This window comes from Suricata suricatta, chromosome 5 (genome assembly GCF_006229205.1).
Source record: "Suricata suricatta isolate VVHF042 chromosome 5, meerkat_22Aug2017_6uvM2_HiC, whole genome shotgun sequence".
NCBI lineage: Eukaryota > Metazoa > Chordata > Mammalia > Carnivora > Herpestidae > Suricata > Suricata suricatta.
The window spans coordinates 87,690,461-87,716,487 of NC_043704.1; the positions used below are offsets into that span (position 1 = coordinate 87,690,461).

The following is a 26,027-nucleotide window of genomic DNA, read 5'->3' on the forward strand; positions in this document are numbered from 1 at the left end:
AAAAAAAAAAAAAAAAAGGAAAAGAAAAGAAAAACTATCTTGAAGGCAAAGACTAAAGAGAAAAAGAGAAACATTGCACACAAAGAAACAAGTTTAAGGATATAGCAAGCCAGAAGGCAATGAACTGTCATTTTTTTAGTGTTTAAAGACATAGAAATTGTCAACCCAGAATTGTATCCTCAATAAAACTATTTTTCAAAAATGAAGATAAAACCATAATTTTTCTTTTTATTCCAACAACTGCAGAGAGAATTCTTTGGCAGAAGATCTGTGCTAGAAGTGTTAAAAGAAGTTCTTCAGGCAAAAGATTTGGAACTATATGAAAAACTGGAATTAGACAAGGTAAGGAGGAATACTAAAAGTTATTAAAATGAGTATAAATATAAAATATTTTCTTTATTCACTTTAGAAGATCATTGATTGCCTAAAGCAGAAGTAGAAACATTATAGAGTTTTAAAATATTTTATTAGCTACCTTATGATCCAGCAATTGTACTACTGGGTATTTACCCAAAAGATACATAAACACAGATTCAAAGGGATACATGAACCCCAATGTTTATTCACAATCGCCAAGACATGGCAACAGCCCAAGTGTCCATCAATTGATAAATGGGTAAAGAAGAGGTGGTGTATACATACATATGGAATATTATTCAGCCATAAAAAGAATAAAATCTTGCCATTTGCAATGACATAGATGGAGCCAGAGAGTATAATGCTAAGCAAAATAAGTTAGTCAGAGAAAGACAAATACCATATGATTTCACTCATATGTAGAATTTATGAAACAAAACAAGGGGGAAAAGAGAAAGGGAGAGAGAGGGAGAGATTTTATTTGTAAGAACAAATTGATGGTTACCAGAAGGAAGGTAAGTGGGGCGAAGGGTTAAGTAGGTGATGGGGATTAAGGAGTGCACTTGTGATGAGCACAGGGTGATGTATGCAGGTGTCAAATTACTATATCCTATGCCTGAAACTAATATAACACTGTATGTTAACTAACTGGAATGATAATAAAACTTAAAAAAAATTCTGAAAACAGCAACGAAAAAGCAGATATTACCAAGTTGAATACAAAAATATTTCTTTCCAACTATATGCTATCCATAATAAATTATCTAATATAGTTATATGTTATACATTGTTTATTACAAGATTATACATGTAATATAAATTATATATTCTCTTTGTGATATTACTACCTTAAGTGTTTGGTAGAATTTTCCATTGGAGCCATCTAGGCCTGAAGGTTTCTGATTGGAAAGGTTTAACTCTGAATTCAATTTTTTAAATAGGGATAGAGCTACTTAGGCTACTGTTCCTTCTTGAGAAATTATGGTAATTTATGTTTTTAAAGGAATTTGACCATTTTATTTTAGCTATTGAATTTACTGACATAACATTGTTCATAATTTCCCTTACAATCCTTTTTATTCCTATCAGAAATGTAGTGACGTCTCCCTCTTTATTCCTAAGACTGATTCTTTTTTCCTTTTCTCACTTTTGCCTTTTCTGTGTTGGCAAGTCTGGCTAAATATTTTTATAGGGCTGAATATTTAGGCAGTATCCTGCTGCCCACAAGGTTTTGATTTTAATGTTCCATAGATTTTATACTATAAGTTCTAAAGAGCTGGAAGCCAAATGGAAAACGTGCTGAGTAACAATGGTATAGCAATATCATAATAGAAATCATAACAGGCACTCCATTCTCCAGTGGCAAAAATCTAAGGCAGATGAGTAAGGACTCTTCACATCATCTGACATTCACCATAACTCGGAACAAAATGTCTCACTTGAAGAAATGCCTTTTTGTAGTTTAAAAAAAAAACTTGAAAAAAATGGGCTTATGTGCTTTGTGGGTCACTATCATAAGGTAAAAAAAAAAGCAGAAAACAAAACAAACAAATAAAAAAAACCACACACAAGGGAATCTACATTTTATCCTAGGTTTTAAAATCTGCCTACCCAATCAAATAAGATGGTTATGGCTACGGCATGTTAATAAAACCTCCAAGAACTCATTTTGCAACATATATTTCAAATTCCTTTCTCCGGATAACCTGATTTCAGTTTCAGATCTTCCAAATTAAGAAATGACACTTCATTGTTATGACACAATGAGGTAAGACTTCAAAGTGCAAGTGGGTGTTAGGCAGAAGAGTACTGCTAACAAATAAAAAAAAAGTAGGTTGGAGTCCCACATACCATTTTAAAAAACAGTCATGTCTATTGCTCTCAATCACTTCTTGCTAAAGATGAAATATCACAGGATACAATGTGTCAGGGAGGCAGTCAAGAGACTTCCTTTAGATTTTTCATTGCATAAAATTAATTGGTTCAATTGAAGTTGGAAGATTGTCTAGGGGTTTCTGATAAATGCTCTTTAAAAATCTTGTAGTAGTAGGTTTTGAAGTGAAAGAGAGATCTATTTATCAGTACAAGCTGTTCCATTGGAGGCATTTATAATTTGGTCAAACTAATTCTAGAAATATATGTTCCCATCAGAAGTTGCATGCATTGCCAATAAAATAAATGTGAGGTAGAGCTGGTGCACAAAAGAGAATGTTGTCTTTAGGAGAAATACAAGATTTTGTTTTTGTTTCTGTTTCAGGTAAGATCAGAAACTCTAAGTAAATCCGTATTTTCTGTTAAGGTCCAGAGTAATAGAAGCCTGTCACCCTGGCACAGAGTCTCCATTAAGGGGAAAGACCCTTAGGGTCTTGTGGTTCTCCTTCTTGTGAATTAAGTTTAATAGAAGTCTATTGTTTGCCTCCAACTGTTACACCACTGACCACCTGTGAAAATTCCATGACAAATCACAAGGCAAGAAGGAGTTGCAAGATTCATGACTCCACCTCCCCACCAATGATGTCTAGTCTATTACATTACGGTATCTAAAATCTAAACCATACATTAGCATTTACTATCACTCCCACAGCATGACTCACTTCTGCTCAGTGGTGCTAGGGTCACTTAGTTCTGAGTATGCATTCTAGCATGAAAGCTTTTGAGTGAAGTCAGCCAAGTTATTCTCTTGGGGCCTTTATTATACGTGCACAAAATGGAAATGATGAAAACTTCCTCCATTGAAGAGTTGTTCAATGGATCATCCAAGAAAATATATGTTAGAACAATCTTAAATTGCAAAGGTCTATATAACTAAGGAATTTTTATCGTTGGGTAAGAGCAGGCAGAGGTCAAAGCTCCAGTGAGCAGGGCTTCTAGTATGAGAGAATCTTTCTTGCTTCTGTTTTGGAAAACCTTTTTATCAGTTAGAATAGCTATTTATTTAACTTGTTTAGATCTGCATCTTTCTTAAAAGTGCTTGACCAGTTAATAGGAATCCTTTTAAAGAGCAGATTTGCTATATTAATGACTTGCTAGGACCTAATGAACTAATCAAACAAGACTAATCATTACTGTGTTCATATGATGCTGTAGGTGAGGGTCTAAAATAAAAAGCTTATTCCCTGGGACAAAGAGACTTATATGACTTGCTTATCAGAACACCAGACCGTGATAGGAATGGAGCCAGAAGGCTCAGTAACTAAGCCTAAGATCCAGGAAATAATAAGGATGCCAGTGTAGTTTTTTTCCTAATAGAAATTGGGTATCTGTCACAAAATATTGATAATTTTTAATACATTTTAAAATTCTTCCCTCAAACCTGTCCTTTTCCTACTTTTCAAAAGTCACTTCTTTCATATGTGGCTATTTTTCAAAATGCTTGTCAATTGATGTTGCTAGGATGTTAGAAAAAAAAAAATAAAACCCCACAGTTTTTCAGTGCTTCTCTCTATAGAAACACAGAGATATATTCTGTCATTTCCTCCCCTGTGAAAAGCTATGTGTTGACTTGAGAATGTGTTCCCACTCACAGGCTTTGTTGTAATGAAATAGTTAACTGGCTTGAGAGATGTGCTTTAAACTCTCTCTGAAGTAGGCACGGTCTGGTGCCACCTACACATTAAAGAAGCATTTGGCATTACTGAAGAGCGCTGGGAAAGACCCGATGTCACAGAGTTTGAAACATGTCCCAGGTATTATAGATGAGGGTACAAGGGGGGGAAATGAGCTCAATTTTGAGCATTCTGTATTAAAAGATTAGTTCCATTTCAGAAGCTTTTGTTGTGCAGTGACCGTGTGTCTGCACTTCTCTAGGCACTGGGAACTCCCTGGTGAAAAAGACACAGGTCCCAATCTCAAAGAACTGACAGAGTCCCTCAACAGAGATTTTTAATGCCCTGTGATGTGACAGAGAGACACACATAACGAGTTGTATCTTTAGCCTAATCCCAGCTAACACAACTGAGTGACTGTTAAATGGGTAGGTATCAGCCGTATCTGCGGAACACTGAAAAAGGAAAATCATTTGGATTAAGAGTACAACATAACCCAAAAACGTTCAGATTCACAGGAACACAAAACATGAAAGGCAAAGTCAAGAGATATGACTTAGAGAAATAAGGAAAAGTCTTTATGATGAGGTCGTTTCCTTTCTTAAGGAGCAAGGAGTTTGCATTTTATTTTGCAGATATAAGGGCACCTGGGTAGCTCAGTCGGTTGAGCGTCCGGCTTCAGCTCAGGTTCATCTCACGGTTCATGGGTTCCAGCCCCGCATCGGGCTCTGTGCTGACAGCTAGCTCAGAGCCTGGAGCCTGTTTCAGATTCTGTGTCTCCCTCTCTCTCTGACCCTCCCCTGCTCACGCTGTCTCTGTCTTTCAAAAATAAATAAAAAGGTAAAAAAAAATTTTTATTTTGCACATATAGTTTTGAAACCTATCTTATCATTAACTTGACCTGGAAAGGTTCTCTTCCTTAATACAGATTCCTGCTCCACCCCTTACCCTTTAAACAGTTATTAATACAGTAGGTCCAGGATGGGGTCTGGAATGTATCACTGACAAAGAAAAAAAATCTTGTTAAAATGAAAATAGGAAAACACAGTATAGAGGTAAGTCTATCAATAATCACAGCATATGATTAAATTTTTCATTTAAAATCCAAATGTGATTAATTCATATTTTGCATATGATTTGAAATATCCCATTTTGTTATTTCAAAATTTTATAATAAACCAATAAACTATCAACAAGTAATAGATAAGAGTTTTCTTAATCTATTAAAGGGCATCAGTCAAATACAGAATAAAGAAAATGCTTTATCTTGTAACTTTAGAAAACTTACCCAGTGATGTCAAGGACAAAACTGGGGCACTCACTGTCACTATTATGTAACATCTCACTGGAATATTTGACAGCAGGAGGAGGAAAAACAGAAGGAGGAAACAGGAAAAAGACAAGAGAAGAGATAAAAGGAAAAAAACAGAATTATGGATGTTCATGAAAATAAGATTATCAACTAAGAAAATCAAAAGGAATCTGGAGTACATAATTATAATCAGTTATAATATTTTCCAGTATTATTGAATATAAGATAAAAACATTACATTTATATACACTAGCAATGATCATTTAGAAAATGAGACTTTAAGAAGGATTTGACTCAGGGCACCTGGATGGCTCAGTCAGATGAGCATCTGACTCTTGATTTAGGCTCAGGTCATGATCTCAGGCATGTGGGATCCAGCCCCACATCAGGCTCCACCCACAGACGTGCCTGGGATTCTCTCTCCCTCTACCCCTCTCCCCTGCTCATGTGCATATTCTCTCCCCCTCTCTAAAAATAACAATTAAAAAAAGGATTTGACTTATAAAAGTAAATATGACTATAAGATATCTAGAAATAAATCTACCAAAAGGTGTTAAGATCTTTTAGGAAAGTATTTTTAAACTTTTGGAGGTCATAAAATGGTCCTGTATAAATGGAAAATATATTAAATTTATGAATGGGCAAACTCATTATCATAGTAATATCAATTTCTCTGCATTATCTATTAATTCTACTAATTGAATCATAATTCAACTATTTTTCCAACTATCATTTTATAATGCTATGTTTAAGTTACATGGAAAAGACATCCAAGAAGTTCTGTTCCATTTCAGGAAAAGATCCCCCTGAACACCAATTATGTGGTGACAAATAATTAGAAACAGTGACATCTTTGGGTCAAGACTAACAAAAATTTCTAGAGGACATTTTTATGGAATGTAACAAAATGGTTCTAAATTCAAAGAGAAAAGTAAGTATCCTAAAAGAATTTGAAAAATTGTGAAAAAAACATATGAGGTAGGTGTCTTGCCCTATAACATTATAAAGCTATGATAATTAAAATGGTGTTTAGCTGGCAGAAATATAGACAAATAGGCTGATGCAATTGAGAGAAATGTCTAGAAACTGACCTATTCCTACAGAAACTTGATATAAGACAGATAAATTTAGTTGGAGAAAAGCTGGCTGATTGCTAGAACAACTGAACATCCATATGCCAAAAAGAAACAAACAAAAATGAACTTCAGCCCATATTTCACACCTCATGTAAAAGTTAACTAAAAAGGGATCCTAGACCTAAATGTGAAAGAAAATAAATAAATAAATAAATAAAAGTTCTATCAGAAAACGTAATAGAAAATCTTTGAAGCCATTAGGTTAGGCAAAGAGTTCTTGGATATAACATCAAAAGCATGTCCATAAAACCTAATCAAAATTAAAAGTATTGCGTGCCAAAGACCCCTTTAAGACAATGAGAAGAAAAGTCACAGAATGAGAAAGGAAAAGACTGTTTCTACCCAGCTTGGGACTCTGTAAGGGGAATTGTTTGCTCTGCAGTTTCCTTCGGAGTTGGCCAAAACTTCATCAGATGCCTCACAAGAGAGGCCATCTTTGCTCAACTAGGTTTCCTTCCTTCTTTCCTTTTACAAGCTTCTGACCTATATCCTGGTCTGTACATTCCCGGCCTGTCACTGCTTCTTTTCTTTTATCTTCAGAGTCCGTTCCACCAATAAAGTCCTTGATCTCTTCTTTCTGTCTCATCATCTGCTTTTCAGAGGATATAAACTAACACTGTACTAAATGCCAGAAGGCAATGGATCATCACCAAAAGGACTGAGTAAAATGTTTATGACCCCAAGAATTTTACACACAATAAATCTTTCAAGTGTAAAAGAAACAGAAACACATTTTATAATGGACAAGATCTAGAAAAATATATTCCCAATATATATTTTATACTAGATTTTTATTAGTCTGTTCAATCTTTCACTATGCACTCATGCAATAAGTAGAGAAATGTGATTCATTTTCAGAAAACACCACAACCACCCCATATCATCATTAACTACATCTTCCTGTCAGCCCACATGGCTAATGGAGTAAGTGAATAAATTAATGAAAGCCTGGCACATTTAGTATTATTTTTATGTGTATTATTGAGAATAGTTACAAATATCATGAAAAATAAGATTGATAAATGAAGACCATGTATTAAAATATAAAAGATAAAAAGTAACAAAGTGCAGAAATACACAAATATTCAAACAGATAAACTGAAGATGGGAGAAAATATTTTTAAATATCTGATATTGGCAAAATATATAAAGAATATAATATTCAGTGGGTTAAGATTATAGAAATATAGGCACTTATGTTTTATATATAAACAGTGAAGGGAAAAGTTTTACAAAATGTCTTTGGGGAAATTTGGCAATATGAAGTAAACTCCTTAATAATGTACATGTTATGTGACCTTGGAATTCCATTTCTAATGCTTAATCCTAAAGTAATATTCTTATGAGACTCACCAAAATTTAGTTTTCAGAATGCTTCTCATGGCATTGCTTATAATTGCAAAAAAAATATAGAAACTAAATACCTATATAATATTAAGACACTGAAAGAACAAAGTGTGATTTGTATATAATGGGATATTCTTCTGACAGTTTTTAAAGTTGATTTATGTATTTATTTTACATGTATTTATTATTGAGAGACAGAGAGAGAAAGAGCACAAATGGGAGAGGGGCAGAGCGAGAAGGAGACACAGAATCCAAAGCAGACTCTGGACTCTGAGCTGTCAGCACAGAGGCCTATGCGGGGCCAAACCCATGAACCGTGAGATCATGACCTGAGCCAAAGTTGGACACTCAACCAACTGAGCCACCCAGGTGTCCCTATTTATTTATTTTTAAAAGAGACAGAGACAATGCAACTAGAGGAGGATCAGAGAGAGTGAGAGAGAGAGAATCTCAAGCAGGCTCCACACTGTCAACTCAGAGCCCAACAGGGGTTCAGTCTCACAAACTGTGAGGTCATGACCTAAGCTGAAAACAAAGAGTCAGAAGCTTAACCAACTGAGCCACGAGGAGCCATTCTTTTGACATTTAAAACAATGTTGCAAAGTTGGTTTTATTGTCAAAAAAAGTCATCTATAAAATATTGTTCACAAAAAATGTGAAATATATGTGAGACATTCTAATAGGTTCTGAATATTTATTATAAATAACCTTTCTAAACACAATATCCTGTTAGAAGTTTAAGTAAGAGCAGTGTCACCAATTAATTAGTGGTAAGGAGGATTTGGACTCAGAGCTACCTGATTAAAGCCATGCAACCTTTAGCTCCACCAAGATAGGTAACTTTAAAATAATTTTAATAAAAACATTAATATATTAAAAATTAAAAAGGTCAAAAGACTTATATAATGAATGATGCATAACATCTCTCCTCTACTCTAGTTCTATACACTCAAATCAACTTTAAATTCTTTCTGCTCAGGGGTGCCTGGGTGGCTCAGTCAGTAGAGTGTCTGGCTTTGGCTCAGGTCATAATCTCACGGTTCATGGGTTCGAGTCCCATGTTGGGCTCTGTGCTGACACCTAGCTCAGAGCCTGGAGTCTGTCTTCAGAGTCTGTGTCTCCCTCTCTCTCTGACACTTCCCTGTTCATGCTGTCTCTCTCTCTCTCTCAAAAATAACAAAACATTTTTAAAAATGTTAAATTCTTTCTGTTCATATCCTTGTACATATTAGATTGTTAATTATGTAGTTTTGTATTCTATTATTATGTCCCTGAAAATGTCCACACATATTCCTAACTTATTAAAGTCTATATAAAAATTAGTACTGTCACAATTTTCAAACACCCTAGAATATTATAACTGCTTTTACATCCTCTCTAATTTTTATTCTTTAATCTTTGATATTTTACATATCAAATATTACATATAACATATCATGTATAATAAATATCCTCATAAATTTTATTGTTGATTTTATAAATCACCATTTACATTTACCCATATATTGACTTTTCCTATTGTTCTTGTTTTCTCCCAGAATCTTCGTAATTTCTCTATATGAAGAATGCTCCTTAGTATTTTCTTTAATATGGTTCTGCTGCTTCTGAATGACACTAGTATTTCCTTTTTTTAAATCTAAATCTTTATTTTCTCTCATTTTTGAACAATATTTTCAAGGCTTACAGAATTCCCAGACAGGAGGATTTTAATCCCTCCTTCCTGCCAACATGTTGAAGGTCTCATTCTATTCTCCTTTGATTTTATCATTTGTACTCAAGGTCAGCTCTCATTCTTATTTAAATGTAATGTGTCATATTTGTCTGGCTAATTTCAAGTTTTCTCTATGTATTTGTTTTTCACTACTATGATTTCATCAACTTAAGTGTTTTGTTCTTTTTTATTTTTTGAAATTTTACTTAGTGTTATAGAATTTCTTCCATTTTTGATTTAATTGTCTTTGAAAAGTTTTTGGAAAATTCCCAGCCATTATCTTTCAAATGTTGTTTTTACAATATTTTCTTTCCTTCTACTTCTTCGAACCTATATACACATACATTAGGTTTTTAAAAAAAATCACAGGCTCTGTCTGTTAAGCAACTGACTTCAGCTCAGCCACATCAGGCTCTGTGCCGACAGCTCAGAGCCTGGAGCCTGCTTTGGATTCTGTCTCCCTCTCTCTCTGCCCCTCCCCGGCTCGCTCACTTGCTTGCTCACTCTCTCTCTCTCAAATAAATAAACATTAAGTTTTTTTTAAATTATATGTGCTGAGTCATATGTCCTATTCTTTGATTTCTCTGCTTTAGTCTGGACATTTTCTTCTGATATATGCAGGATTACTAACTCTGTCACTAATTTTCTCCTTTGTTACTTATATTCTGCTAAATACATCTATATCATTATTAATTTCAGTGATTTTTCCCAATTTAGAATTTCCCCTTGATGTTTTACAAAGTTTATTTATTTATTTTGAAAGAGAGATAGGGAGAGCACACGGTGGGGTATGGGCAGAGAGAGATAGGGAGAGAGAGGATTCCCAAGCAGGCTCCATGCTCATTGTGGAGTCAATTGCAGGGCTTGATCCCATGACCATGAAATCATGACCTGAGCTGATATAAAGAATCAGATGCTTAAATGACTGAGCCACCCAGGCACCCCTCCCCTTGATTCTTAAAAATAATTTCTGCTTATCTGCCCAAATTCCCACCTCTTACTTCATTTCTTTTAATCACATTTGCTTTTAATTTTCAGGTTTTTCTTTTCTTCAGGTCTACTTCAAAGCCTGTCTTCTAGCATCATGATCATTCCATTCCAAGGCTAGTTCTTTTTTTTCTTGTTTTATCCCTTGTTTTTCTGATGTACATCCTCAAATACCTTTCTCAGAGTGAATGAAAAGTTTATGAATTCTTAATGACTTAAAACAACTCTTGCTCTCACCCTTGATCAATTACTCAGTTGAACTTCAAAAAAATGTCTTTAAAAATGTTTTCCACATGAATGGTTTTATTTTTCTACATCCAATGCTGTTAGATATAAGTATTACACCAGTTTGTTTCTTTGTTCTGTTTCATTTATAGATGAATTAAGGATATGTGTGGGGGCCACATAGAGTAGCTTTCCAAAATGATATAATTAATTAGTGCCATGTTTTCAAGCCCTTAGTTTCGCTTCCCTTTACCCAGGAAGTTAGATCCCTAACAACTAAGTTTGTTGTACATATTATGAAATATAGCTCTGTTTGCTTTAGGATAACTTTCAACACATCAACATGTTTCCAACTGCTTTCAGTCTTCCAGAAATGTATTTATTTTTCTCCGTTTTTGCTCCTTAACCTTATCTTCATGGTTCATTTCATTGTTTAGGGCATATACTTTTAAAAATGTTTTATTTCTATATAGTATCAGAGAAGTGAAAAATGAATGAGTTTTCTACATTTACTCTCTCAAGTCAGAACTCCATATCACTTTTAACTGAAGGACTATTTCATTACAGCCACTTACTTATTTTAAGAATCAATTGTAACATGATCAAAACATAGCTATACATTGCCTTCCAGATTTTTCACTGAACTATTTATTTTTCTGCTTTGTTTTTCATTTTTGGATATATAACAAATACAGGTTAAATATAATGGTTCTAACCTGACACTTTCTTTGCCTACATTTTTCTCATAATTCAGACCAGGAGCTTGTATTTCCTAAAGAAGCTAGAATAAAAGGCATTGGCAAAAAATTCACCAGCATAATCTTAATTTTGTGAATTCCTATAAATTCTTCAATAGAGATAAATTTCAATGCCTTTAATGATTGGCATCACAGAGTTGAAAGGACTTCAAAAACCTCTGTCATCAATCATGCATGCAGGTTCTTTTCCCAGACACATGTTAAAGGATTTAACGGGTTCTTATGATGTGTGCACCTTGAAATTTCTGAGTTTGATTTAAGAGAGCTCACTAGGATATAATTAACTCAGAACTTAAAGCCTTGTGCATAATTTAGAGGCAATTACAGTTCAAGGAAATAATAAGCCAACTTTTCAAATTCAAACAAAAATAATCTGGAAAAACAGAATTAATCACTGGCAATTACTGAGTTAAAATATCTAACTTATTACCTGAAATACTCCCATGCAATCATGCATTCAACTTTAACTGAGCCAGTAATTGTAATCACAATTAAGAATGTGCAGGCATTAAAAACTCAAAAGATCATAAAACACATGAAGCTACTATTTAAACAATAACTGCTTCAACTTCCCACCTACAAAGTTTGAAATGTAGTTCAAAGTCCTCAGATGTGCTTTACAAACCAGAAACTTGTGATAATTTTAAATGTTTCTTAGAACACGATTTTGTATAGTTTGGAAACTAGTTTTGAAAAATTAATAGTAGGAATCCCATTTGTTCTCTGAAGTATTTGTAATATTTCTTCTGAGAACTTGCTTGGATATTAATTGTATTTTAAAGCAACCAATATGCTAACTACAAATTCTTTGCAGTGTCTCATTAAAATAAAGGCTGCAGTTAGCCTGTTTTATTTATCATTAATTTTTGAAAATAATAAAAATCACTTCAGACTTTTCATGAAATTCAAACTAGCTTCTCCTCCCTGATTAGTCCAAGTAAATGGACACGTACCCAACAGTAGTCTTCAAGTCATCTCTCACTCAAATACTTCTTAAAACTATAAGATGACATTTCCTTGTGTATTCCAATAATGAGAAAAATTTAAAGGTTCAATGATAATTTGTGAAGATTTACTCAAGAGGGAATATTTATGTCATTTTAAATAAAAGTTCTATGACTGCTTGTCAGTTGAAGAAAGCAGCATCCTTGCTTACCTCATAGTGCAAGGAAGTCTCTGGTTTTGGTGTGTTCAAAATGTTACCACCAAGCCTGCACATAGCTCCTTTCTTTTCCCAATTATTCTATAAGCCTCCTTAAATTCAATTTTAGCTGGTTGCTTTTTGATTTTCATAATAAGTAAACATTAAAAACAACAACTATAACAATAGCTAAATTGTCCTTATTTTAAAAGTAGTGCAAACTTAAAAGGCATTTAAAAAATATTAATTATTTGGCATATAGTAGACATCAGTAGTTGTCTCCAGAAAGAGAATGGTGAAATCTTGTGAAATCTCGACACAAAGAATAAGACTAACTCTTGGTTAAAAGACAAAAAAAAAAAAAAAAAAAAAAAAAAAAAAAAAAAAAAAAAAAAAAAAAAAAAAAAAAAAAGGCAACAAATGACAACAACAAAAATACCCTAACATAAATCAGTAGAACTATGAAGCTATCACTGAAGAGATTTAAGAAATGCCTAACTCTAATAAAAGGAAGATCAAAACGTTCCCTTAAGATGAGAATACAGCCATTCAATCTAAGCAATGATCTGAAAAGGAAGAAAAATATAAACACAAGCAAGTAGCTCATATATTATCTAGCAAAAGATACACTTTCACCAGGAGGAAGACTGGGTCAGAACAATCCAGGGGGAGATGGTCTGTCTATAGGTCATGGTATCAAGAGGGAAGATGACTATATCACAGTTTCATAGCCTGATGGCACTGTTTATAAATATTATGTAACTATTCCCTTTGCTCTGATTCCATGCCTAAAAATACATTTCCTATAATAATTTGTCTTTCATATATACTTTCCTAGAAATAGGGGATGTGCTAACCAAGATATAAATTTTCTTGTACATCATGTAGTGAAATATGTCACTCTAAATCAATTATTTTTTAAGTGTATTTATTTTTGTGAGAGAGAAGGAGGGAGAGTGAGAGGAAGAGGCAGAGAGAGAGAGAGAGAGAGAGAGAGAAAACATTAGCACGGGAGGGGCAGAGAAAGAAGGGGAGACAGAATCCTAAGCAGACTCCATACCACCAGTGCAGAGCCTGATGCGGGATTTGAACTCACAAACTGTGATATCATGACCCCAACTGAAATCAAGAGTTGGACGCTCAACAGACTGAGCCACCGAGGCACCCTCCCAGTAGTCTTGCTTTTATAACCATGGCTTTTGAGTCTTATGAAAAACCAATATCAACAAATGAGCTTACTCAGAATACTGACAACATGTATGTGTCTTAGCCTGCAAGTCTAACGATTTACACCTAGATCATCATCTTCTAAGACCCAAATATAGAAATCAGTTGGATTCGTTGTCCACAGGTATTTACATGATCCTCTTAATTTTGTAAGTATGAAACGGTATTCCATGATATAATTGTGTTCACTTTTGCTTTTGTATTATTTACTCTGTGGTTACTCAACAATCCTTATTGAGAAATTATACAATTATGCAATTATGCCAGGAATCATGCAAAGTACTGATATGCCAAACAGATATTGGTATGATGTGATGGAATATACATTCTGTAACTAGCACTTCCCATCCACTGTGCATGTACATTGTGCCAGGCACCGTTCTAAAAACTCTTATGACTATCATCCCATTTAATCTGCATAACCTCTAAATGAGATATTTTTATTCTTACTCTTATTTTTGTTTTAGAGATGAGAAAACAGATGGCTAAAACTTAAATAACCTCACAATCACACAACTGGGATGCAAAGTCAGAGACAGTGTCCATATAACATATGGATTCCTAGGGTAAGAAAGAGACAAATTAATTACACAAAAATATGCAAATACAAGTGATAATCAGTCCAATAAAAGAAAATTTATAATGATATATGAGAATGGTGTGAAATAAGACCAGATATGTGGGCAGAGAACAAATCATGAAGAGTTTTTGTACTATGTTAAGCAGGAGCCACTTAAGAGTTGTAGCAAAAAAAAAAAAAAAAAAAAAAAAAAAAAAAAAAAAAATTGGCTCTTTTAAAAGATCGCTTTGTTTACCCAAAGGATACAAAAGTACTGATTTGAAGGGGGACATGCACCCTTATGTTTATAGCAGCATTGTTAACCATAGCCAAATTATGGAAAGAGCCCAAATGTCCATTGACTGATGAATGGATAAGAAGAAGTGGTATATATACACAACAGAATGTTACTCAGCCATCAAAAAGAATGAAATCTTGCCACTTGCAATGACATGGATGGAGTGGAGAGTGTATTATACTAAATGAAATAATTCAGAGAAAGACAAATACCATATAATTGCACTCATATGTGCAATATAAGAAACAAAACAGATGAACGTAGGGGAATGGGATAAAAAGAGGGAGGCAAACCATAAGAGACTCTTAATGAACAAATTGAAGGTTGATGAGGGTGGTGGATGGGGGATGGGTTGAATGGGTGAGGAGTATTAAGGAGGACGCTTGTTGGGATGAGCACTGAGTGTTATATGTAAGTGATGAATTACTAAATTCTACTCTTGAAACCAATTATTACACTATATGTTAACTAAATAGAATTTAAATAAAAAATTGGGAGAAAATAAATTTTAAAAAAGATCAGTTTGGTTGCAACACGGAAAACAAAGTTGAAAAGAGAATGGGTGGATGTGGAAAGACCATTCAGAAGAAATTTTAAGAATCTACTATGGAAGCACTTGTGTGGCTAGGTCAGTTGATCATCCAACTCTTTTTTTTTTAATGTTTTTTATTTATTTTTGAGAGACAGAGAGAGACAGCACCAGCAGGGGAGGGTCCCACAGAGAGGGAGATACAGAATCTGAAGCAGCTCCAGGCTCTGAGCTAGCTGTCAGCACAGAGCCCGATGCAGGGCTCGAACCCACGAACGTGAGATCATGACCTGAGCCGAAGCTGGACGCTTAACCGACTGAGCCACGCAGGCACCCTGAGCATCCAAGTCTTGATTTTGGCTCAGCTCATGATCTCATCATGGTCCTAAGCTCATACCCTACACTGGACTCTGCGTTGACAATGTCTCTGCTTGAGATTCTCTCTCTCCCTCTCTCTCTGCCCCACCTTCCCCATCTCTCTCTCAAAAATAAGTAAACAGACATTAAAAGAAAAGAATCCTTTATGATAAAAAGCTGCAGTGGAAGTGGTGGAGATGGGAGAGGTGGACCACTTATCAGTTTAGGATGCACTATCAACAGAACTCATAGAGGGGTACAAGAGAGGGATATATCAAGAACAGCTTCTAAGAATCTGACTTGCCCAGTTTGATGGATAAAACCATCTCATGAGAGAGACAGATAGGAAATAATCACATCTTCTAAATTACCCTTGCAAACCCTTCCTAATACTGCACTTATCGAATGTGTCAAATCATAGCCAATTGTTTCTTCATTTTTTATGTGGTGTCTTTTCATTATACCTCTTTACAGCCTCACTGTAGGTCTATGTTTTTACTTGAAGGAGGCAGGGAATGATCTCTCTCAGTCTGAAACACTGTTCCCATTTGTCCTTCCTGAACCCTGACAACTTCTCCATTAGATTTTTCTCATTATGAAAAAAATTACTTTTTAGAGTAGTTTTTGATGCACAGTAAAAGTGAAAAGAAAGTGCAGAGATGTCCCATATATCTCTTGCCCCCACCTGTACACAGCTCCTCCATTACCACCGTTCTCCACCAGAGTGGAATATTTGTACCACTGATGAACCTACCTCAACAAACCATTATTACCCACAGTCCATAGTTTGCATTAGGGTCAGCTCCTAGTGTTGTACATTTTTTGGGTTTGGACAAGCATGTGATGATAGGTATCTATTATTATAGTATCATACAGATAATTTTCACCACCCTAAAATCTCTGTGTTCCACCTAGTCATCCCTCCCCTCGCCCCTGGCAATCATTTGATCTTTTTACTATCTCCATGGTTTTTGCCCTCTCCAGAATGCCATAAACTTGGAACCACACAGTGTGTAGCAATTTTAGATTGGCTTCTTTCACTTAGTAAGATGCATTTAAGGTTCTTCCATTTCTTTTTATGGCTTAATAACTCATTTCTTTTTAGTACTTAATAAGATTCCATTTTCTTGGTGTACCATCATTTTTCTATTCACCTGCTCTAGGGCATCTTGGATCCTTCTAAGGGTTGGCAGTTATGAAGAGAGCTACTATAAATATCCATGTGCAGGTCTTGAACGGATGTAAGTGATCAATTGTGGGTAAATACCAAGGAGCACAATTGCAGGATCATATTGTAAGAGCATATTTAGTTTTGTAAGAAATGAACAAACTGTCTTACAAAGTGGTCATATTTCACCACTTATTAGATTTTTAACATTGTCCATATATCCAATATTTCTTGAAGACTTTATATTTGCCAAATATTATATACTTGAAGCCAGATGATTATTGAAGATTTTATTCAAGAACATCTCCAAGACATCCTGTTTCTTAATCCCTTCTCATTGGCAGTCCCTCAGATCTTTCTTTCGACCTATTTTATAAAAATTATTTCATTTGTTTTGAATTCTAATTGCTTCTTGGTATGCCTGTCCCCCTTGACCTCACCTTTCAATGTGTTGTACTATATCTCCATTTTCCTTATGCCAACCATAGTTTTTTTTGCAAACAGTAGAGACTGTGTTTTTTGGTAGAATGATATTGATTAGAGGTCCATGGTAAACACTATAATACCTGGGTAAGTATACAGATTCCTAACCAAAAAAAAGACAGTTGGCCATGAGATCAAATGTATTAGAAATCATCACAAAGAAACTGTAATTATAAAAATTATCTTGTAGAAATTAAAGATACACATTTTTCTAAGTGCTGATGCCTCTTGTAATATGTGTTCTTTTTTAATGCTCCTAATATTTCTATATAACTGATTAAGTGGCTCAATTTTGCAGTGACTCAGGGAAGCACTCAACTAATGCAGAAAATCATGCTTCAATAGGGAGAGAAGAACTTAATCTTCATTTCAGACTCATGCCCTACATTTTCCAGCAGCAGTAATGACTGTCTTCATGGCAGCTGTTTTCTACTATTTCATCAGTTGCTCTTGAGTAGTAAGTAGTACAATTCCTTAGAAATATAAGAACTAAAATACATTTCCTGAAAACTTTGAAAAATAGGGTGAAACATTAATCAAAACTAAAACAATCATCTGGAAGAGTTGTATCATGTGCCTGGCACTAGAACTATTACTGGTCACTGAAAGGAAGGATCAATTACATTAGTGATTCGTCATTAGCCCTGAGGAATTCTCCCTGAGTGCTCTCACAGCTGATTGAAGTGCAGAGGAAGCGAATTAGAAAGAGGGCTGTGAAGGACACGTTTTCTGTTTTCCGCAGTTTTACATTGTTTCACAGTATCCAGATTCTGTGGTGAATGAAATTGTGGCACTTTGTCAGCCCATTAATGGACACTAATCCTGAAACTAAAAGGGTGGGGGGAAATGCAGTGGTACAAATAGAATTGAAAACATATTTACATAAACACCACTTGCTCATTTAATGACATAGGGCAAATTTCCTAATCTCACTGGTACCTTCATTAAGTCCTCTGTAAAGTGGGACCCATGATATTCCCACCTCAGAGTGTTGCGGTGGGGATTAATGTGTCAATACTGGAATATTGCTTTGGACACATGATGATTATCAATAAGTGCTATGTTTGTTGTGGTGGTTGATATTTTCCTGAGATGCCTTCAGTTTAACTTGGTTTAATTGTCTCCTACAAGTACCAGCCCAAGTGAGGTCTGCGGTAGGGTGGAGGCCAGAATGGTTCCTCCACTCCTTAAACTCATCCTTCTTGATGGCTCCTCAGTACATTTGAGTCATTTTGTTGGTTTTTATTTGGTTCTAGTAGTATATCTTTTCCATTCATCTTCCCTTTCACCCCTGTTCCTCCCAGCCTCTCCCACCTTTTCTCCTCATTTCCTGCTATGAAGGACCCCCCATCTGGTTTTTTTGGGTTTTCATCAATCTAGTCACAGCAGGGGGACTGAAGTGACAAGCAGATGAATGTCAATGAGAAGACCTCCCTATTGTCCAATTGGGCTTTTGCTTCCTATTCCTAAAAGTATCTCTGCCCCTTCCTCACCATGATTTTGCTGTCCTAGCTTTAGTGTCTGCCAGGCCTCAAAAAATTGTACAAAGGAAAGAATGTTATTAAGAGATTTAAAAAAACCCCTCCTTTGACAAATCACAAATGATCTCAAAAAATCCAAATCAAATCCTGCCAACTCCTGTTTACAGCCCACTTATAAATACAGCTTCTCATATTTAGGAGAGTGTCCAAACTCTACACGATGGCCAGCCAGACCCTGCATAATCTGGCCTCTGCCTCCTGTTCCCGCTGGTCTCTCATCACTCTCTCGTCCTCCGCACGTCACTGGCCTCTCCTCAGTGTCTGCTGTCTAATCTTTTTGCTGTGCTTCCGTGTATCTGCTTGAAATTATCTTCCATTACATCTTTGCCTAATTCCTTTGTCTGCGTTGGGTTTTAGCTTGATCGTCACTTTTGTTGCAAGGCCTTTCCTTTCCTGACCTCTCCACCGAAATTAAGTTTTATGAATTTTCTTAACACTTTGTATTCCCTCTGGAACATTACTCACAATTTAGAATGATATATTTTTCATTTGATAAAGTTCTAAATGATGCCCTCCTCCATAGGCTCTGTGTGGACCATGGCTGTCTTGCTGACTGTTGTATCCCTATATAGATTCAATAAATGTATCTATAAATTCAAAGTGTGGGACACATTCAAATGCATAGACTTTAGAGTTCTACACTTGTTACCAGTTGTGGACCTGGGGCTGTTACTTCTGTGAGTTTTGGGCTCCTCATCAGTAACATGCAATCATGTTCCTTAAAGTCTTATGATAGAATCTTATGCGAAAGTCACTGCACTGGGCAGGTGTTCAACAAAAAAACACTCAGGGACTATCAGCTGTCCTTCCTGCTGCCACCCTTGCCTTTCACAATCTATTTTCACAGCCAGTGTGTTAAAAGAGAAGCTGGATCACACTATTGCTCTGCTTGAAACTCTCCAATACTTCTCCATCTCATTTCACATTTCCTGGAAACACACAGCCCCACAGTCTGCCCTCTCTCCTTCTCTCTGCTGCCTCCCATTTCCCAATTTCCTCTCCTACTATCCCCCCTCTATCTCTCTCTGCCGGACACCCTGATCCCCTAAATCATTCTTCAAGCACACTTCAGGCATACTGTTGTCTCAAGCCCTGTCCATTGGGAATTTTGGGGGGGGGTTGTTTTTTTTTTGGAATCAAAACTCTCTCCACGGCTATTCTAATTGCAATCACTTCCTGCCCCCAGTACTCCCCATCCTCCTTAGCCTGCTTTGCTTTTGTCATCTCACTTATTCAGCCTTTAAAACACCCTACTGTTTTCCAGAGCGGCTGTACCAGTTTACATTCCCACCAACAGTGTAGGAGGGTGTCCGTTTCTCCACATCTTTGCCAGCATCTGTAGTCTCTTTATTTGTTCATTTCAGCCACTCTGACTGGTGTGAGGTGGTATCTCAGTGTGGTCTTGATTTGTGTTTCTCTGATGATAAGTGACGCTGAGCATCATTTCATGTGCCTGTTGGCCATCTGGATGTCCTCTTTGGAGAAGTGTCTGTTTAGGTCTTCTGCCCATTTCTTCACTGGATTATTCGTTTTTCAGGTATGGAGTATATGGGCATTTGTAGCAAAGTAGATGGACCTCGAGGGTGTCATGCTAAGCAAAATAAGTCAGGCAGAGAAAGACAGATACCATATGTTTGCACTCATGGGTCTAATAGGAGAAACCTAACAGAGGACCATAGGGAGGGGAAGGGGGAAAGAGAGTTGGAAAGAGCGAGGGACACAAATCATGAGAGACTATTGAACACTGAAAATGAACCGAGGACTGAAGGGGGAGGGGGAGGGGGTGGGGGTGATGATCATGGAGAAGGGCACTTGTGGGGAGAAGCACTGGGTGTTATATGGAAACCAATTTGACAATAAACTATTATAAATATTATAAATTTTTTAAAAACACCCTAGAAATCCCTTATTCATTATGTTTATTTTCTGCTTTGCTCCACAAGATTGTAAATTCTATGAGACAGGTTTGCTTATCATATAAGCAATTGCTATAGTCCTAACACTTAAAATAGGGTCTGCACTATGGTAGGTACTTAATAAATATTTTAATTAATAAATGTAGCTATCATATTAAGATTATAGTTACAATTATATGGAGATAAAACCTGTCTTTCAAAGGCAGTCTCCTATGGTCCTATCCCTATTTCCATAATAGAAAAAGCTTAGTTATTCGGTATCACCCAAACTTTCAAAACAATTTGTCTCTCCAGAGAGTTAACTAAGGGCAAATGACTTAACCAAAAATTACTTTGTATTGAGGGGCAATGGGGGCTATTTTTCATTTGGTCATTCTTATTTGAAATATCTGGTTTTGCAGAAAATTTTTCAGAGAATCCCCTCTTTCTAATCTGGCATTCTAGCTTCCCTTACCTATTTCTGTACCTTATCAAAGATGAATATTTGCATTAAGCTACAGAGAAAGCATTAGGACCCTTTCAGTCTTCCCTGTCCACAGCCTTCACCCTCAGGCTCCATTAGATGATTACAGACTCTGTCTCCTTCACTGTGTGTCTGACTGACTATGCTGCATTAGATCTTGATTTCCTAGTTTTGCCTTACATGATCTTGGTCACTCACACAAATTTAGTTACTTGGGCTGATTTTGGTTTTGGTTGGCATCAACATTTGTCTTTTGCAGTTGTATTTCATCAGGATTTTCCAATGTGGTCTTATCACACCTTATTATAATCTCTAATTTCTCTTTGGGGTGTCTTGGGCTTCAGATTGGGGTAAGGAGCCAAGAAGGGGCCATAATTGCAATGACGTAGGGGTGGTGAGAAGATTACATATATACCTAGGGATTAATTTAGTTAAAACACCTCAGACCCTTCCCTGGCAGGATTGTCACATGAGAGACACAGAAGAAAAAGATCCTTTTACGATACAGAATTATAAAAGAGAATGAAATCTGGTGAGAAGTGAAAACTGCTTATTTGTTTAATTCTCTCAGGGCAGAAAGACCATGTGTTACTTTACTTGTGTATCCCAAGCACTTAGCATGGGGTCCAATAGATAGCAAGCTTTGAATAAATGCTTCATGTTGAATACATTGGTAAAGATGCATACAAGGCAGCAGCACTCATTATAAATCTGAAATGGATTAGTGACATGATATGGTTGCTTTAGATCAGAATTATCTCATGACTCAGCAGTTATCCTATACACACACACACACACACACACACACACACACACACACACATATATGCATATATATTATGCATAACATATTTAGGGAAAATAGTCCCTTGCCTCACCCCTTCGCTTGCCACACTGTCCTCTCTACCACATCCCTCCACTGCTGGGAGCCCTCCACTGCATTCTCCACACCTGCAGGATAATGTGCAAATAGCTTGGCACATCCCAGAGAGATCTCTGTGGCATACTGGAGAGCACTGTGTGAAGCAGTTACAGAGATAGGCTTGAAATCCCTCAGAGTTGGGCTGCATTACACTTTATCACTTAGGAACTATGTGATCTTGGGAAAGTAATTTTTCTATGGCTCAGTTTCCTCAACTATTAAATGAAGACATTAATAATGTTCTCTCAGAGCATTTGGGAATATTAAATTATCTATGGTGTTTATTATACGAGAGTAAATGCTAAATAAATAGTGGCAGTTGTCATCGATGTTGTTAAGACTAGTCGCGTTAATATAATCTATCTCCAATTTATCTTTCTAGGTTTACCGTTCCTCCCACTCTCCTGAGTCTCTCCCCTTCCCTGTCTGCCGGTGCTCTGTACACCAGTCACCTTGGATTTCTCATCATTTTCTGAATCACGCTCTAGCTCTGTGCCTCTGCACATGTCATTATTTCGGCCTGTATTTCCCCTTTCTACATTCTCCGGGTAGTAAATTCCAATTTATCGTGGAGGCCTGTTTCAGATAGCATCTCTTCTGAAGCCCTTTTAGCTTGTCCCTCTCTTTAGAAGAGCATTCAGTTCATCCATCACAGGTACAAGGACAATGTATGCTGTCGTCAGGGACGCTTATTTGATCAAAGACTAAAATACACTCTGTAAGTGGTAAGAAATGTAATAATTCCAAAAATAAATACCATCTAGCATTACAATAATTTCTGTTGCAATTCAGAAGAGTAAAAACCTCTAAGAAAAATAATGAGCAGGCCTGAAATATTTTTATTATTGTTATCAGAGCTCCAAAATAAATTCTTCTCACTGCAGTTTTCTTTCGGGTGTCTATACAGTATCCTATATTCTGTTTAGATCACTGAAAAGAGCTATGCCTGCTCAGACTGCGTCCTGTCATATAACAGTGACAGGTGCTTTCCCTGTGTGACATGAGGACCTGCAATAGAATCCTTTACAGGCACAGGATCTGGACAGCATATCTATTCATGATTTTTTTTCATTCTGGTGGCATGATGTCATAATTTGGTATTGATGACACAGTTTGGGTTCAATAAACTCTTCTAGAAAATCATTGCTCACAAGTTATCGATAACAGTTGTGTACAAACCCTCTGGCTGCAGGCTGTTTGTAGCCCTGGATGGAACACACTCAGGGGTGCAGGGTGCTGCTGCTCTTTCCACCTGTACCAGTGCGCAGGCGATTGCCTTCAGGGGACCCACAAAGGTGAGCAGTAAACGGGACTATTTCCCTGTGACAGGAAGAACTCAGCCACCTAGCAGGCCAGGAGGATATTCTCAAACACTTCCACAATAGACATTTCCCCCCGCCCAAGGATCATCTTAAAGTGTTTTTCTTCTTTCCTCTCTTCCTCCCTCCCTTCCTTTTTTCCTGCCTCCCTTACCTCTATTCCTTCTCTCTTCCTTTCTTCCCTTTTAACAAAAAAGAAATATCTAAGTAATTGAAACTTAAATTATGTTGAGGATGATTCGAAGCCATTTTCTGATTTCTTATGAATCTATGGGAGGGGAAGAACATGCCAAAGGGGTTCCATAGGATGGATTTTTCTTAATGGCTAAGGATTTAGAAATTATTTGAGATGTTTGAGGACTATGGACCAGCAGCTAACTGTGGCCTCAAAGACAGGCATGGGTTTTCTGGATTGTTGGGTTTACACAGTGTAATAGAATGACTCAGAGAGCCACTTGATCCGCAGTCCATGCAACAGGAGGTCTTCCTGGCCAGCAGTGCAGTTGCTCCAGAATGGCTCACAGCACACAATGTTACAAATATCTCTTCTTCCTAATGCATTTACTTAAAGGAATAGATTTTGGAATACTTGTCTTGTGCTAAAGAACTATATCAGACACTTAACATGTATGAACTTTTAAAATATTCATATAACTCCATTGAAGAAAAATTGTGGTGGTCTGACCTAGAACCTGGCCAAGATCACACAGCTATTACAGGATGGGCCTGAGTTGAGAACCCAGGAGTACTGGAATCTAAACTCCTATGTCTCTTCCTGGATTCCTGCTTCCTGTGGTGAAGGAAATTTTACCCTATTCTAAAAGGAATTATTTCATTTTGTTTAAAAGAAATCTATTATATGGTGGTTTGTAGTAGCTGAAACCCATTTCTTTTCCCATGGACATTTTTCTGACATTGATTTCAAGGAAATAGAGATTAAGGATAGAATATAAATCAACTAGCTCTACTTCAACAAATAGAATTTTTAAGACCTATATTCCCTGTTTTATGGCTTTTGCTTATGAGAAGGCAATGGCTCATTTATTCACAGTTTAGCTTTTGTGTTTTACATTGTACAATGAGGTGGAATTCTAGGAACTTATCCTAAATAAGTTTCCAAGCAAAGAGCCTTTTGTAGTCCAGAATTAACAAATATTTGTGGATGATAGTAATAACATTTTAGTGAGATGGTACCAGGAATAACATTTCTTGAATACATTATTTTAAAATGTCTTGCTATCTACTCTTCTAATTTTATAATTATTTTAAGAGCAAGGTATTACTATTTGTTTTATGTATAAGAAAAACTAACTCATCAGTAAAATAACTTGTCCAAAATCACTCAGCTAATAGATGGCAGAATTGGAAATTGAACCTCTTGTCTATCTCCACAAGTTCTCATTCTGAAATATTAAATAGCCTGTCCAAATAAGAGGGAAGAGTAGTCAGTCAGCAGGGCCTTCAGTTAAAGTTAACAGAAACAGATCTACAATGTCTCAACCGGTTGTGACTTGTTACCAAAGACCAAGTCCAGAGTTGAGCAGGCCAGCACTAGCATGGTTGATCAAAGAAGTCACTGGGGAATGAGGTTTCAAATAACTTTTGATCTACTCTTTTGGTATGTGGCCTCAGTTACACAATTGCAGCTGTGACTGTCCCCTACTGGTCATCAATCCCTCACTGTGGACAAGAAGAAGGGGTGAAAGGTGAAGGCAAAAGGCTCATGCTAGCCAACTCTATCCTGTGTTATCAAGAAAATAATAGCTGTCCCAGCAGTGTTACCTGGTGACTTCCACTTACTCATTACAACAGTGCTGCGTGAGCACTCTTTATGGTAAGGGCATCTGGAGGATTGATGCAGATGCTAGCTGTGTACACTGATGCCATGAACAAAATTGGAGTTGTATTAAAAAGGAAGGACAGATTTGGATTGGCTGGCAGCAGTATCTGGCACAAAAACTGATAGCTGGGAAAATGAGAACTAGAACTCAGTGAAAGATTAATAGAGAAATCTAGGAAGCTTAGAAAGAGTTGATGCATTATTTCTCATAGAGAAATACATTGGACAACTAGATAAAAAGATCAAAAGGGAGCCATTTACTCAACCACTTAAGTATATTTTCTGTTAACCTCCCTATTTGTCTAATTATTTGGGCACCAAAGAGCAATATCCTACTGGTAGCTAGATGGTACCATTTATACTGCAAGAAAACACCCACATAGTTAGGACACTCAAATACAGCGTAGGACTCAGTTGGAGAAATGGTTTCCTGGTCTTTAGGGTGATTTCAGAAGTAATCTATGGCCCTATCCTTACCAAGTCATCAGTAAATCAACACTGTAAAGCCCAGACTTTTTAAGATAGAAATCACTGTCACAGTGCTTTGGGAATCAAACATGTGTGCCTCTAATCTTGACCAAAAAAATAAAAGGGAAGGAAGGAAGGGAGGAAGGAAGGAAGGAATGAACAAACGAACGAACGAACGAATGAACAAATGAATGAAGGAAGGAAAGGAAGAAAAACAAAATAAAAATTTCAGACGACAGAGTATGTTTAATCAACTCTTGTGAAACTGGGCCTGGCTACATTGATAATCTGCTAAGCTGTCAAACTTAAAACATGTCAAACTTTGCCTATTGATGAAAATGAGTCTCTTTTCCTCTCCAGCACAGAAATTCATTATAACTATTCTTTCTCTGCAAGGTGCATGGGTATATGTACATAA

General features: G+C 36.4%; 1 long non-coding RNA gene across 1 annotated transcript in view; it reads left to right on the forward strand.

Annotated features, from left to right (window-relative positions):
• Positions 1-26,027, forward strand: part of LOC115292739 — a 46,452-nt gene that overhangs the window by 16,183 nt on the left and 4,242 nt on the right. The window contains exon 2 of the long non-coding RNA XR_003909111.1: positions 247-342. This is a non-coding gene — a long non-coding RNA (uncharacterized LOC115292739). The remainder of the gene's footprint in view (positions 1-246; positions 343-26,027) is intronic.